The sequence below is a fragment of the Notamacropus eugenii genome, chromosome 4 (assembly GCF_028372415.1).
Source record: "Notamacropus eugenii isolate mMacEug1 chromosome 4, mMacEug1.pri_v2, whole genome shotgun sequence".
In the NCBI taxonomy this organism is placed as follows: Eukaryota; Metazoa; Chordata; class Mammalia; order Diprotodontia; family Macropodidae; genus Notamacropus; species Notamacropus eugenii.
In genome coordinates, this window is record NC_092875.1 from 100,743,654 (window position 1) to 100,756,918 (window position 13,265).

At 35.2% G+C, this 13,265-nt stretch overlaps 1 long non-coding RNA gene across 2 annotated transcripts in view; it reads right to left on the minus strand.

The window, feature by feature from the left end:
- LOC140500419 (uncharacterized) overlaps positions 1-8,593 on the minus strand; it is a 77,902-nt gene extending 69,309 nt beyond the window's left edge. Inside the window, exons 1-3 of one of the 2 annotated variants that reach the window (XR_011965728.1) lie at positions 8,184-8,593; positions 7,003-7,091; positions 3,712-3,827 (exon numbers count right to left, since the gene is read on the minus strand). This is a non-coding gene — a long non-coding RNA (uncharacterized lncRNA). The remainder of the gene's footprint in view (positions 1-3,711; positions 3,828-7,002; positions 7,092-8,183) is intronic. The other variant, XR_011965729.1, reaches the window with a different exon arrangement.
- Between the last annotated feature and the right edge of the window lie 4,672 nt (positions 8,594-13,265).

Below are 13,265 nucleotides of genomic sequence, written 5' to 3' on the forward strand. Positions count from 1 at the left end.
TGTACATTGATCATAATGAGCTTTTTGTTTCCACTGATGAATTTTAGTTGCTTCATGGTTTCTGGGAGGTAAGCCACTTTCAGAAATATGTGACAAATCCAATGATATATACTTCATATCAGTCTTTCCTATTGTTCAATGATATTTACTTATTCCATAAGTATTTCTGTACTTTAAAAAATACCTGTTTATCATGTTTCTTAACATGTTTATCAATCTCCTTCTTTCTTTTTGACTGAGAAATGAAAAAATATTCTACAACTACCTTATAATAATGATTCTACTTATGTTATGCAGTTGTTTCAGCAGTATCCAAGACTTTGGGACCCCATACAGGATTTTCTTGGCAAAGATACTGGAGATGTTTGCCACTTCCTTCTCCAGTTTATTTTACAGAGAAGAAAAGTGAAGCAAACAGGGTTAAGTGACTTGTCCATGGTCATATAACTAGCAAGTATCTGAGGGTGTGTTTGAACTCAGGAAGATGAATGACTTCAGGCCTGCTACCCTATCCACTGTTCCACGTAGCTGCCCTATAGTTAAAGTATATATTATCCAAATAGAAACATGTCTATTATGATGAGTATTACATAGATATGAATGTCTTTATACATGTCTTTCCCTTTCAGCTATGATATTTGAAAATCACTGTCTCAACATAATCATTCCCTAGGTATTCTTTCAAATAATTAGGTTTATTTGACTTACTAGAGGAGAGTAAGGTATCTGTATGCAATATCTCCATCCATTACTTCAATGTAGCCTTTCGATTCAAATTAAAAACCTTTAATCTTTATCATTCACTAATGTGCATTAAAGATTTTATATGTATTAAGTCTAAATTATATTTTGATATCATAGTGGAAAGATAAGTTTATTTAATTCCCTCCAGTAGAATCACAAAGTACCCTGTCATCTATTGTTGCTTAAGCTTTCTCAATCTCTTTTTCCATATTTGTAAAATGGAAACATTAACAGAATCTACATTACAAGGTTATTGTGAGCATCAAAAGAGATAACACATATAAAGTGTTTTGTAAACCTTAGAATGCAACATAAAAGCTAGTTATCATCATCATGGTCATCATTGTCACCATCATTATCATCTTCCTTGGTATTATTATTTTTCATTTGTATTAAGCAATTTGTTTTCATTCAAATCCCTTAATCTGGAAGCTGTATTTAGTACTATGTAGGAGAATTTATAATATATTTAAGAGTAAACTGAATCACAATTGGGCTTAAATGGTCTCCCTGAGAAAAAAAAGAAAACCATATTCTGTATGAATTGTTATTGATATTTGTATGAGTAGCATGTTTTCCACAGTAAACACTTTCCTATGTGGACATTAAATACTGTTTTCAATATAAATGAGATTTGTGTTACTTGCAGTATGTGAAATCAAAATGCACTGATTTATTTTTCTCTCCTATAGCTATTGCTTATCTTGGTAGAGGGGGCAGGTTAGTGACTAGTTAGAAATTTTAAAAAGTAAATAAGAAATTGAACGCAAAGAATAAAACAAAGAAAAGGCATAGAAGAGTACATAAATGCATAATCTTTGAATCTCCCTTGTTAAATTATATTCATATGTTGTAATTTATGTCTACATATGAAGATGTATGTAAACAAACTACATATCAAATATCCAAATTTTCTATGAAAATAAGACAAAGGAACAAGCATTTATCAAGTACCTACATACAAGATGTATTAAGAGATGGATTCAAAAAGTATAAACAAAAGTAATCTCTGTCCTTGCCCTCAAGAAGCTTAAATTCCAACAGAAGAAGATAATACACAAAAGGGATCTTAAAAACAAGGCAATGGGAGGAGGAAAGATAACCAGGGAAACGACATTGAGATGTAGAATAGAAATAGATGAACTGGGTGAAATTGAAGGAATACTGACTTGGGGCTCTTCCTAAAATGGAAACCCCAGAAAGAATTGATGGGAGAAGGGAAGCAGATGACAGAGGGATATTTCAGAGTGAGAAGAATGCAGGGAAGGAGACATGTTTCAATTTAAGGAGGCCTCTGCAACTGATGAAAAAATCTAGGATAAGACTGAAGCTAAGGCAAAATCTGAAAATTTAGAAGAAAAGTCAAGAGAGAAAAGAAGATTGCCCAGCCTAGGCCTGTCCCCAGTGGAAGCATTTGGGGGAACTCACCAAGAAGGTAACCAGCATTATCAAAGATACATGACTGGATATTCCAGGGTAAGGAAACATCTAACCTCTGTCTTTCTTCAAGTGGGAAAAGTTCGTGCTTATTGATTGTTGAGTTAAATTTATTTTAAAATAAAATTCAATTTTCTTAAAAACAACATAAATAAATGTAAGTCCAAGTTTTTGTCTTAAAGGAAACTTGTAAAAGTAACTTCCTAGTCAATAGTGACATGAATCATTGTTAAGCATGTAGGTCAATTATTATGTAACTTCTCTGGTCCTGCCACTTTCTAATTTTTCAGAGAGTCTAAAGTTGTAGTTATCACCCTTGATGTACCAATTCTGTCTTTCATTATATTGATGGTACCCAACTGGCTCCATCTCTCATTTTATTCAACTTGTGTTCTCACTCTGCTGGGCACCCTGGGACTTTAGAGATAGCAAGCAATTTATCATATCCTCTTTCTTGAGGAATTTTTTTTCTTCTTTTCATTCTCTAGCCTCTGCAATAAAGATTTTGATTGATGCTGAATTGTTTGTTTTGTCCTTGCATTGCTTTGACTCCTTGTATGACCTTAACTTTTCAATTTTTACTTTCCATGGACATAAAGGGGATCTAGAATTTCTATTATGTTTTGATTTTGGAGTTCCTGTCTAGGACAACAATCTTCATTTTTGCTGAATCCAGCTGGATAATATGGTGCTCATATGTTCTCCTGCATGTCCAATCTAGTTGTTGATATGCTTTTTAAAAAAAGATAGTATCTCTTTCGAGTTGTTTCAGTCATGCTAGTATTTGACACTAGTCCTCAAGAGTCTTTTCCTTGATAGTTTGACCTTGTTCCTTATTATGTTTGACATGGTAATGGCTGCTATTTATACTGCTGAGTGAAGAACCTGAATGGATTTTTAGTGTGTGCATTTCCATTTCATCTGAGGGCATAATTCCTAGAGTCAGAATTAGGTAAAGGCTGTCTTTCTTTTCAGCATATTCAATTTTTCTCTCTTTAGATTTTGGTTGTCCCTCTATTTCTTTCTGATTTTGTCCAATCTTGGCTTAAGGATATGTTTAATGATTGATTTGTACTAGTCAGAAATATGTTGTAACCTAACTTGGAGATGAGGTTATTACTGACAAAAAAAGTATGAAGCCTTTGCATATATGGTGAATGTAAATAATAATTAATAGCAAAAATAATAAGTTTTAAATAATAAAATAACAAATATTATGACTGAAATAATTCTTTTTGAATTTTAGAGGTATAACTACTATTTTACTAAGTTGCAAAATAAAATAAATAGCAAAATAAACTGAAAATCCTTTACTAAACAATTTCAAATATGTTGGATATTGGTAGTTCTTACTCCTTTCAAAGTACCTAATATTCTCTTTGCACCAGGACCTTAATGAGTGCCATGCTCTCTACTGTTTTCTTTTTCAAGTTGTTCATCACTATGGCTTCAGGAAGAGTCATCCTGGAAAATCCAGGTTTTCCCATATATTTCTTAATTTCATAGGAGTAGTTGCATCAATTTACTCACCCTGGTTGGCCTTTATTTATTCTCTTTCATTCCTCTTCCTCCTCTACACCATGGACTATTGTTTGATACTTGGTGGTTAACATCGTCATCATAAGCATCATCACATAATAATTGCCCTAAAAAATATCATATCTTGGAGGTCAATGTCTATTTAGTCTTATTTAATATTTCTCTCATGATTCACTCATGGCAGTTGTTTGATAAATAGAAGCAAATTGAAAGGAAATTATTATAGTAAGGAAAATATGAATCTTGATATATAAATAAAATAGCAAACATCTTTTTATTCCTAATCCATAATACCCAATATAAGGGACATGAATACAAAGGAAAGACAATCCCTACTGTCAAGAATCTGGCATTCTACTAGGGAAGGAAGAAGGATAAGATATTCACAAATTAGTTAATACAGGATAAAATGGTAAATAGGCAGAAAATAGGTAGACACCTATACTTCCATTTCCATATCTATATCACTTTTATTCATGTGATTATTTATGTCTCTATCCACATCTATATCTCTGCACTTATATCTCTATCCAATCTCTCCACATCTATACACAAAGTGTGATGGTTAGTTGAATGAAATGAGAAATTTTATCCTTCAGAAGAATAGACTTAAGGGTGATATGATAGTAATCTTCAAATATTTGTGTGACTGTGATACAGAAGAGGGATTAAGTGTGTTCTTTTTGATTCCAAAGGACAGAAATAAGAAAAATTGTTAGAGAAGTTTTGGAGAAGTTTAAATTGGCCAGCAGGTAAATCCATAGTTCCTGGTTCCTAGAAATCTCTTTTTCTCCCCTACATTGATGAAGTTTCTTGGTAAATTTTCTCTTATTTATGACTTTCTGCATCACTCTGAGACAATGACTTTCTTAGATGTGTCCACTTTCTCATCTAAGCATCTCTCAATTTTTGATTCAAGTACTGTCTTCAGTCACTGTTTTAGGGGTGTTGCTACCTGCTCTGGAGGACATTGCTACCTAAACAGATGGGAAATCCAAATACTTCTGGTCAATAGGGGAGTGAGAGGACAGAGAGAAAGAGTAATTCCCTCTCCCTTGTCCACAAGAGCTGTTGCCTCTCAGAAGTCATTTACTGCTATATTTGACTACTGACTATTGATTACTAGGATTTATTGACTGTGTTTGACTATTGCTAACCTGGTATGCTTGCTTTGCTACACATATTCACAGTGATATTTCTGATTTATCTGGCCAAAAGCAAGATATTTGTCATATACATTTGTATTTATTCAATGATTAAAGTAATTTATTCCTCTCAGATTAAGGATTTACTCATACTTTATCTATACTACTGATTGAATGACTTAATCCAGGTGTCTAGACCTTCTCTAATTACAATGATTGAGGCAGGATGGGAAGAATCCCCAACATTGTGTATATATTTTTCGTTTGTTTTTCTGTGTACATTTTTGTAGTCAGTGTAATATAAAGTCCTTGAGGGCAAGTACTGTTTTTCCTTTTGTATCCCCAGAACACAATAGAATCCCCTACAATTGAAGAATGCTTGCTGGATTTGAGTTTTCTGATGATCAGTTGAGATAATGTCCATTAAGGCCTTTAAAACAAGAATTTTTTTTTGCAGATGAAAACTGTTTTGTCACTATTTTCCCCCTAACAGTCAACAGAGGAAAGAGCTAGAGCAAATCAAAAGTCTTTTTATGATTGCAGCCCATTGAAATCTACAATTTCCTCATCAATGCGATTAGAAATTAAGGCAATGTCTGTCACTGTTCTCCTATCTTCCCATGGTCCCTTACAAAGTTCTGTGTGGATTTCATAGAATCCCAGGGGGACGAGATATATGACATTTTCTTATCAAGCCCATCCCTCCCTGAGCACTCATCTCTTCCATTGTATTTGTCACTAATTGACTTCTTACCAGCCCACCCATGATGTCAAGAAACTCATTAGTTTCTAAGAGGGTATACAAAATTTAGGGACAACTTCCTCATTTTACAGAGTCCTTCCTCATGCTTTTGGCAAAACCACCTCATGGAAACTCTCCAGGATTTGTTGGCTAGATTTGCTAACTTGCACCTCAGTGCTAACAAGTGAAGTTAGATGGTAAATTTTAGTTCCTCTAGGAACACATTGGTGGTTGAATGGAGCTGACAAGTTTCCAGATAAGTCCCTCAGTTTTACACTTGGGGAATGATTTTCTCTAAAACCTGATAGTTTTAGCACACTCACTGAAACAATCCTACTGAAGAATTGTGATAGGGGTAAAAAAAAAAAGCTATATCAAAATAGGAAAAAGAGAAGATTGCTAAACAATACTACATATTATGAGCTATGCTTATAACAGTGCCTACTCTGGCCCCAGAATGACAGATAAGTTTCATTTCACTCCATTAGCTAGGATTTCTTTAAGGAAATAAAACAGAGGGATATCTGGTCTCTGCCACTGGTTCAAATTCTCAGTAATTGTATTTCATGAAGTTAGGAGGGTCCCTGGCATTACAGTTATGTTTTTTTTTTATTTTTATGTTTTTTACAAATGAACATTTACTTCAAAAGTATAGCATCAAAAAATATACAAATTCCCTCCAAAAATACCTGGAGGTGTCATCCCCCTGTGTATTCCCTCAGCCTCTGTAGAGCAGGAAGATTAAGTTCATTGATCAGCTCAATATTTTATGGTGCCACCAATTTCCCAGTCCAAAGCTGCCCAAGGCTTGTGTATTGGGACTTTAACTTCTCAGACCTTCTCTGTTGGGCTGCCAAGAACATCTCAGACTAGAATCTAGCCTCCAAGTGAAGATTCTTTGACTCCCTGAGTCTAGGGACTCCATCACTTGTGTATGGAGCTGAAATGGAAGACTAGGCAGACCAAAACCCCTAATTCTAGGGGTCACATGGCCTAAAGTTATCCCTTCCCATCCCACAGTTGAGTTATGGTGCCTATGATATGGATTAACAAGACCTTCACCCACTCTGGAAGCTAACTGGCAAGGAGATACTCCCAAACTGGTAGTTTTAAGGATATAGCCTATTCCAGAAATGAAAAGAAGCTACTTTAACCTGTATAGTAGAAGAATACAAATGTCTTTTCCCAAAAGCAGAGTCCTGTCACTTTATACATGGGTGCCTCCAACGTAGGTAATCTGAGTATATGCCAAAGTATGGTTACCCTCATACTAACTTAATTATATTTATCATAATAATTTTATTTTTTTCTTTTTAAATAGCACCACAAAAAGGTATTGATTTTTATTTTCAACAAAATTAATTCAATCCAACAAACTTTTTTTTAAATACTTACCATTTGCAAGGTGTGTTGTAGCATATTGAAATGGAGAGTGTCCTAAGTGGATTCACAAAGGACCTGGGTTCACATCCGGATTCTGACACCTAGATACACAGTTGTGTGGCAATTCATTTAATGTTTTGTTGTCCCCAGACAACTCTAGCTGAGTAGCTGAATAGAAACTATAAAAAAATTGTTGATCTGTTTTTGTTGAGAAAGTCTCCACCCAGAATTTCCTACACCCATGAAATCACATGTCATGGACCTACATCTTGAAGGAAGCTCCTGACATAATGTATCTATCAACATCTGTTGATTGATAGACATACATATGTACATATATAACATATATATGCATGTATGTATGTAGATAGATATAGATATGTTAAAGGCAGAATTGTTTCATGTTTGTCATTGCATTTTGTTATTTAGTATAGTGCCAGAAACAGTTTTTGACACAATACATATATGTATAGAAATATGGATTCCAGAAACACATGAAATTATGACTTCTTTCAACGTGCTTTCTACTATATTGCTAAGGATAGTAATAAATAATTAAACAAATGAATCAGTGAATTTATTTTGAGATGGGTAAGAAAATAAACAAGTGGGGTGTGACGTGAGTGGCTCAGAAAAACCCTAGTAGAAGAGAAGAGACCTGAGCTCAGCTTTGAACATACATAAGATTCTCAGATTCCGACATAAGGAAGGAATAGGTTTTCTTCAGATGTGATATGTAGAGGTGAAAGCTAGAATAGTGAATTCAGGGAAGAGCAAGAATTGTATTTTGGGGAGTGAATTCTAATTACTTTATGAAAATATGAAATGGGGTAGGCACACCAGATTCTTGTATATTTGCCAGTAAAGACCATGATGGCAGTGGGAACTGAGCTGTCAATTGCTTTAATAAGTCACAGAGGGTATAGAAGCTAATGGCACAGACAACAGAGAGACAAGCAGTAAAAAGGGGTATAGTGGCAGCTAGCATCAGAACGGGTTATGGGGTGGTGAAGCAAGGTAGGCAGTGGTGAGAAAGAGAATGAAAAAGAGGAGCACAGAGAAATTCACTGATGAAACCATGGAATAGAGGTATTATAAGCCTGCCATAGTATGAACCAGGTGTAATTGGGACAGTGCAAGGGGGTAGGTGCCAAGCCTAGAGGCCTGTATTGGGCTACCCGAGTCTTTCTTACCTCACCTCCCGAGGTCTTCGGCTGGCCACGCCGGATGCACATATGAGAGAAAGGACGTTCCAGAGTCAAACAGGGGTTGAGCTTTATTACAGGGTTTCGGTTACAAGTGCAGGGGCTCTTCTTTCTTAGGACGAAGAGGGGGAGATTTCCTAAGAAGGCTAAGCTTAAGGGAATGGAAGTAGAAGTACAAGCGGGGGAGAGAGGGGGAGGGGAGAGAGGAAAGAAAAGAAGCGGAGCCCTACTTTTCTCTTTGGCTCCACACGTGCTAAGAGCTTTCTGGCTTCCTCAATCCTACTTAATCTTCAGCCACACAGTTTGCATCTCAATACCATGCTGTTAGGTAACTAGGTGTGCTCCAATCCGGGACGACCTCGAGGGCAGGGAGACTCCACCCATCAGGTATCTCCGGGGGAGAGGCGGAAATACCCGAGCTAGCCGAGCTAGCTCGGTCTGACCTTCTCGAACCCCCGCTGTTCATGGAGGGCCTCGTAAGACTCTAAGATTTAGAAGTCCCACTTTTACCTGCCCGAGACTGTCCACACGGAATTGAGCTTCCAGTCCCAACAGGTAGGAATTTGAGATTTCACTTTAATAGGATTTTTCTGGGAGATAGACTCATTAGTCTGATAGACTTCATTAACACGTCAAAATCATCTCAAAGATATCGGTAAAACTTTAAAGTTAATAAATCCATGTCATTGCAGTTATCAGCCCCATTTGGTGTTTTGATGATCTTAATGCTGATGTCTGGAATTTGTCTGAGATTTTGATATCATAGGATCAAGAGGCCCGCAAAACCTAGACAGATTCTTCTGATTCAGCACATATTTCCAGGATGTAATTTTAGGTTCATATATGATATGATTTCTAAATTATGCTCCTTTGATCTTCTAGGTTCCCCTTTAGAATCTTACTTCCTGCTACTGCCATTTTATAGTGGCTGCTTATAAACTTTCTTATAATACTATCTATAAGAGGGATGATCAGGAGAACTAGAACAAAATAGAATTTTAACATAGTATAGTTAGATTAGGCTGGAGCTAGTTTGTAGATAGCTTCAATGACAATTTAAAGAGATTATAATTCATCTGAAAGATCGCTGGGAGCCACTGAAGGCTTTGGAAGACAAGAAATAAATGTTCAGATCCACCCTGAGGGAAGTTTATTTTGGGACCTCTATAGGGTATGGCTTGGAGAGGGGGGAAAATAGAAGTAAAATAACTAATTAGAACACTAATTTTCTTATAGGTGGTAAGTGATAAGGGCTTAAACAAGCATGATGCTTGTGTAAATGGAGAAAAAAGATATGAGAGAGGCATTATACAAGTAGAACTGAGAAAATTTTGCACCAGATTCAATGATCTGAAGATTTATGGAATCATACAATTTTTACAACTGTAATTACAATAATAATTAAATTCTTTTGTGAATACAATTCTGTGCCAGGTAGTATTTGACAAGGTAGAAAATGTAGACTTTAACACCAAGTATCTTACCATGCCAATTTAATATTGTTCAGGTGTTCATTAATATTTGGGTTACCTGAACTTGTATACACATTACCACAGATATTCATTCAAGGAGGTACAGATTGACCTTGGAATATTACAGAGATATTTCATACTTTAGGCATAGATATGGGTTCTAATAAGTGGTCTTCAAAGTCTTTTCTATCTCTAAAATTGTTAGAAGTATGAAAACAGGAGGCCTTAGGAATTAATCATTAATTTCTAGATATGACCAAAGTTAGAACAATTAGAAGTCAGAGTTTGTTCCAAGTATATCTGAAATGTTTCTAGAGTTAGTTTTAAATACACTTAAAGAATTATAAAATGGTCTTACAGGACCTCAGACTTCGAAGAAACCTCTTGTCTAACTTCCTATTCAAAACCAGAACAATTAATAATATCTTGTATTTTTATAGTGCTTTAAGGTCAGAAAGCATTTTTCTAATAACTCCTCTGTGAGGTAATTAGTGAAACATGTTGTTTTTCATTCTATAGATGAGAAAATAGGAACTGGCAGTTTAGGGTCTTGATGAGGTTCACACATTGAAAGAATGACTGAACCAAGAACCAACCATAATTCTGATTCTTATTCCATTTCTCTCTGTTCTACACTCTGCTTCCAAATTCCCAGTCCATAGTTTCCCTAAGTGATGGCCATCCAGGCTCTGAGAAGCTTCATGGCATCTGTTGATTATTCATATTCTCTTTCATTCATTCATACTCTCTCTCTCTCTCTCTCTCTCTCTCTCTCTCTCTCTCTCTCTCTCTCTCTCTCTCTCTCTCTCTCCTTTCCTGCCTACCTAGTTAGTTCTAATCAGTAGTGAACAAAAATATAAACATTTTATCTAGGAATCACCACTATCTCTTCCCCCTTCCTATCCCAATACCACATACTTAACATCTGTCTTTTGGGCAATCCTCTTGTAACATCTAAGGTGTTCACTGGCCATTGCTATGCTATATCCCTGACTAATGATGGATCACCATTGGGATACTGTGGCTTAGAAGTATACATATCCTATGATCAATAAACAGAAGCTCACTCAGAGAATGTCCCTGATTTTAACAAAGAACACTTGAATGACCCCTCAACATCAGTATCTCTATTAAATTTCAGGTGGCAAATTAAGGTAACCAACCTAATTTGCATTTTAACAGAAATTATCAGTAGGAAATGCCTTAATCCTAGTAATAAAATCATACTTATACTTCAATTATGCAAGTTGTAATAGTTTGTTCACATATGTAATATTTGACAGTTTTAACATCATATTCACACGTGTGCCTGTGTCTGTATTTGTGTCCATGTCTGTGTCTAAATTTATAGCAGACAACTATTCTGTCAAATAAATGATGATGTGTTATTATCTCTTTCACAAGGGGAAAATTAGGCTCAGAAAATTTAATTTTCTACAGATTACATAACTAGTAAGTGATAAAGCTAGAAGATCACTGACTTCTTTCTCTACATTATTGTTTTTCCATCTGCTTAAATTCTGGTGGGATCTCCTAGCAAATACAGTGGGAAATATATTGATGAGTAGCCACCTACTCTACCTATACTTAAAAGTTCCTAAACTGAACTTATCTAAGAGCTAAGTCAAAAATTGAGCCACTAGAATATAGGTGTCTTAACTGAAAGAATGAAGGAGAAGATCAAAACCTTTCAGATTTTACTCTTTTTTTTTTCCAGTTTGCTAATGTGTGTAGCTCCCTTGACCCTCTTTCACACCTTGTTCCCTCATCTGTAAAGCAAAATGAAGCACACTGACCCAGCCCTTGGGCCCAGGTGTGAGTTGGTTATATAATATTTGCAGAATGTTTTGAAAATGTGATAGGCTAAAGGTTTTTAAAGGTTTTAATAGAGGAACGTTAAAGTCAGTAGGCAGAACAGAACTGCCTCTTCACAATGATACACAAACGTTTCCAAAGCAATAAAAAGTTATCATTTAAAAATAAATAAGACAAAAGAGATTGGAAGAAGATGTGGTTGTCTACATCTATGGGAGGTATGTATGCAAGCCTTTCATATCTCTCTCACTACACTAACTTCTTCCTAGCCAAACATTTCTTTATGTCATTTTTTTTCTAATAATAGTCATCATTGGAAATATGCTGAAATCTGTTTGCACACACTTTGAAACTCTGCTTTTTTTTTTTTTTTTTTTTTGATGAGCTGCAACATGAGTTTCTTTTTTTTCTGAGATCAGGGAGTTTCATGATTCATTGTAATAGAGAAGTGACCAGAATTATGGCTCTCAAATGAAGTCAGAGACTTCAAGGATATTCCATTTTGCTGGTATGGAACAATCCCCCACAGGTATTCAGATATCAATCCCTTTGTGATTTAATAGATGGTCTTTGAAAGCTGTCATGATCAAAAAAATCATATCCTAAAATGGATTCTCTTATAAAAATTATGTGAACTTGGTGACGAACATATTCAAACTTTACCAGGCTCTTCCTTGAACAAGCAACGATTCATCCTATTGTAACGCCTGAACTTGGAGCCTTTTCAGTTTTTGCAAGATATATCAGAGACTTTCAATAGCCTCTGAAAAACCAAAACTACCTCCAAGAAACCACGAAGAATCAGAGTCGGTCTTGCATGTAGACAGGAAGACCATATTGGTGACAAGATGATAGATTGTCTGAGAGGACATTTAGCATTTATTGAAATCTTACCATGCCAATTTAGACCTTTACATAAGACATATACATAAAAGGTGAATAATATATGTGCTGAATTGAATCACAAAGTAACCAAAATATAATCCATTCAAACTATGAACCAAAAGACATTGATTCAAACCCTATCACATGGCAGAAACTGCCCAACCCAATTTCTATATCCTATCTCAATTCCGAGCTATCTGTATTGTTAATAGTTTTTGTTATTATTTATTTATATTTATATTATTTTTTATATTGTATATTTAAATTACATATTGTAATACTTATATTATTTACTTATTAAGTACATTTACCCCAAGGGACTATGAATTTTCCATTTCAATTCACTGTCAATTTAAATAATATACCTCCTTGGTGCACTTTTTAAAATTATTTCTTTTTCTTCACCTCTTCTTCCTCTTCTTTGTCCTCCTCCTCCTCTCCTCCTTCTTCTGCTCCTTCTCCTTCTTCTCCTCCCTCTAGCTCACATTCAGAAGGCTCTCTAATATTCCAAGGAATGATGGTATATACGTATGTGTATGCACACATGTATATGTAAATACACATGTATGTGTGTGCATTCTTTCTATAAAGAGGATCATCTATATTCAATAGGACAAAAAGGAGGAAATTCCTCTTTTATTTGGACTTTATTGATGACGTCTTTCATGACAAAACATACACCTTTAAAATGTTTCCCTCTTTGTTGTCTCATTTGATCATGATATGTACTATGATATTCAAGAAAAATTATCTTAATGGTCACACGTATCATGGAAAAATTGTATTGATATATAGGTAGAATACAATTGTTTTCGGGGGGAAGTCTTTAAGTTTCCATTTTGGTCTACTAAGTCTTTGAGTGTCAGTAAAAAAGAGACATCATAGAATTTTTATTCTC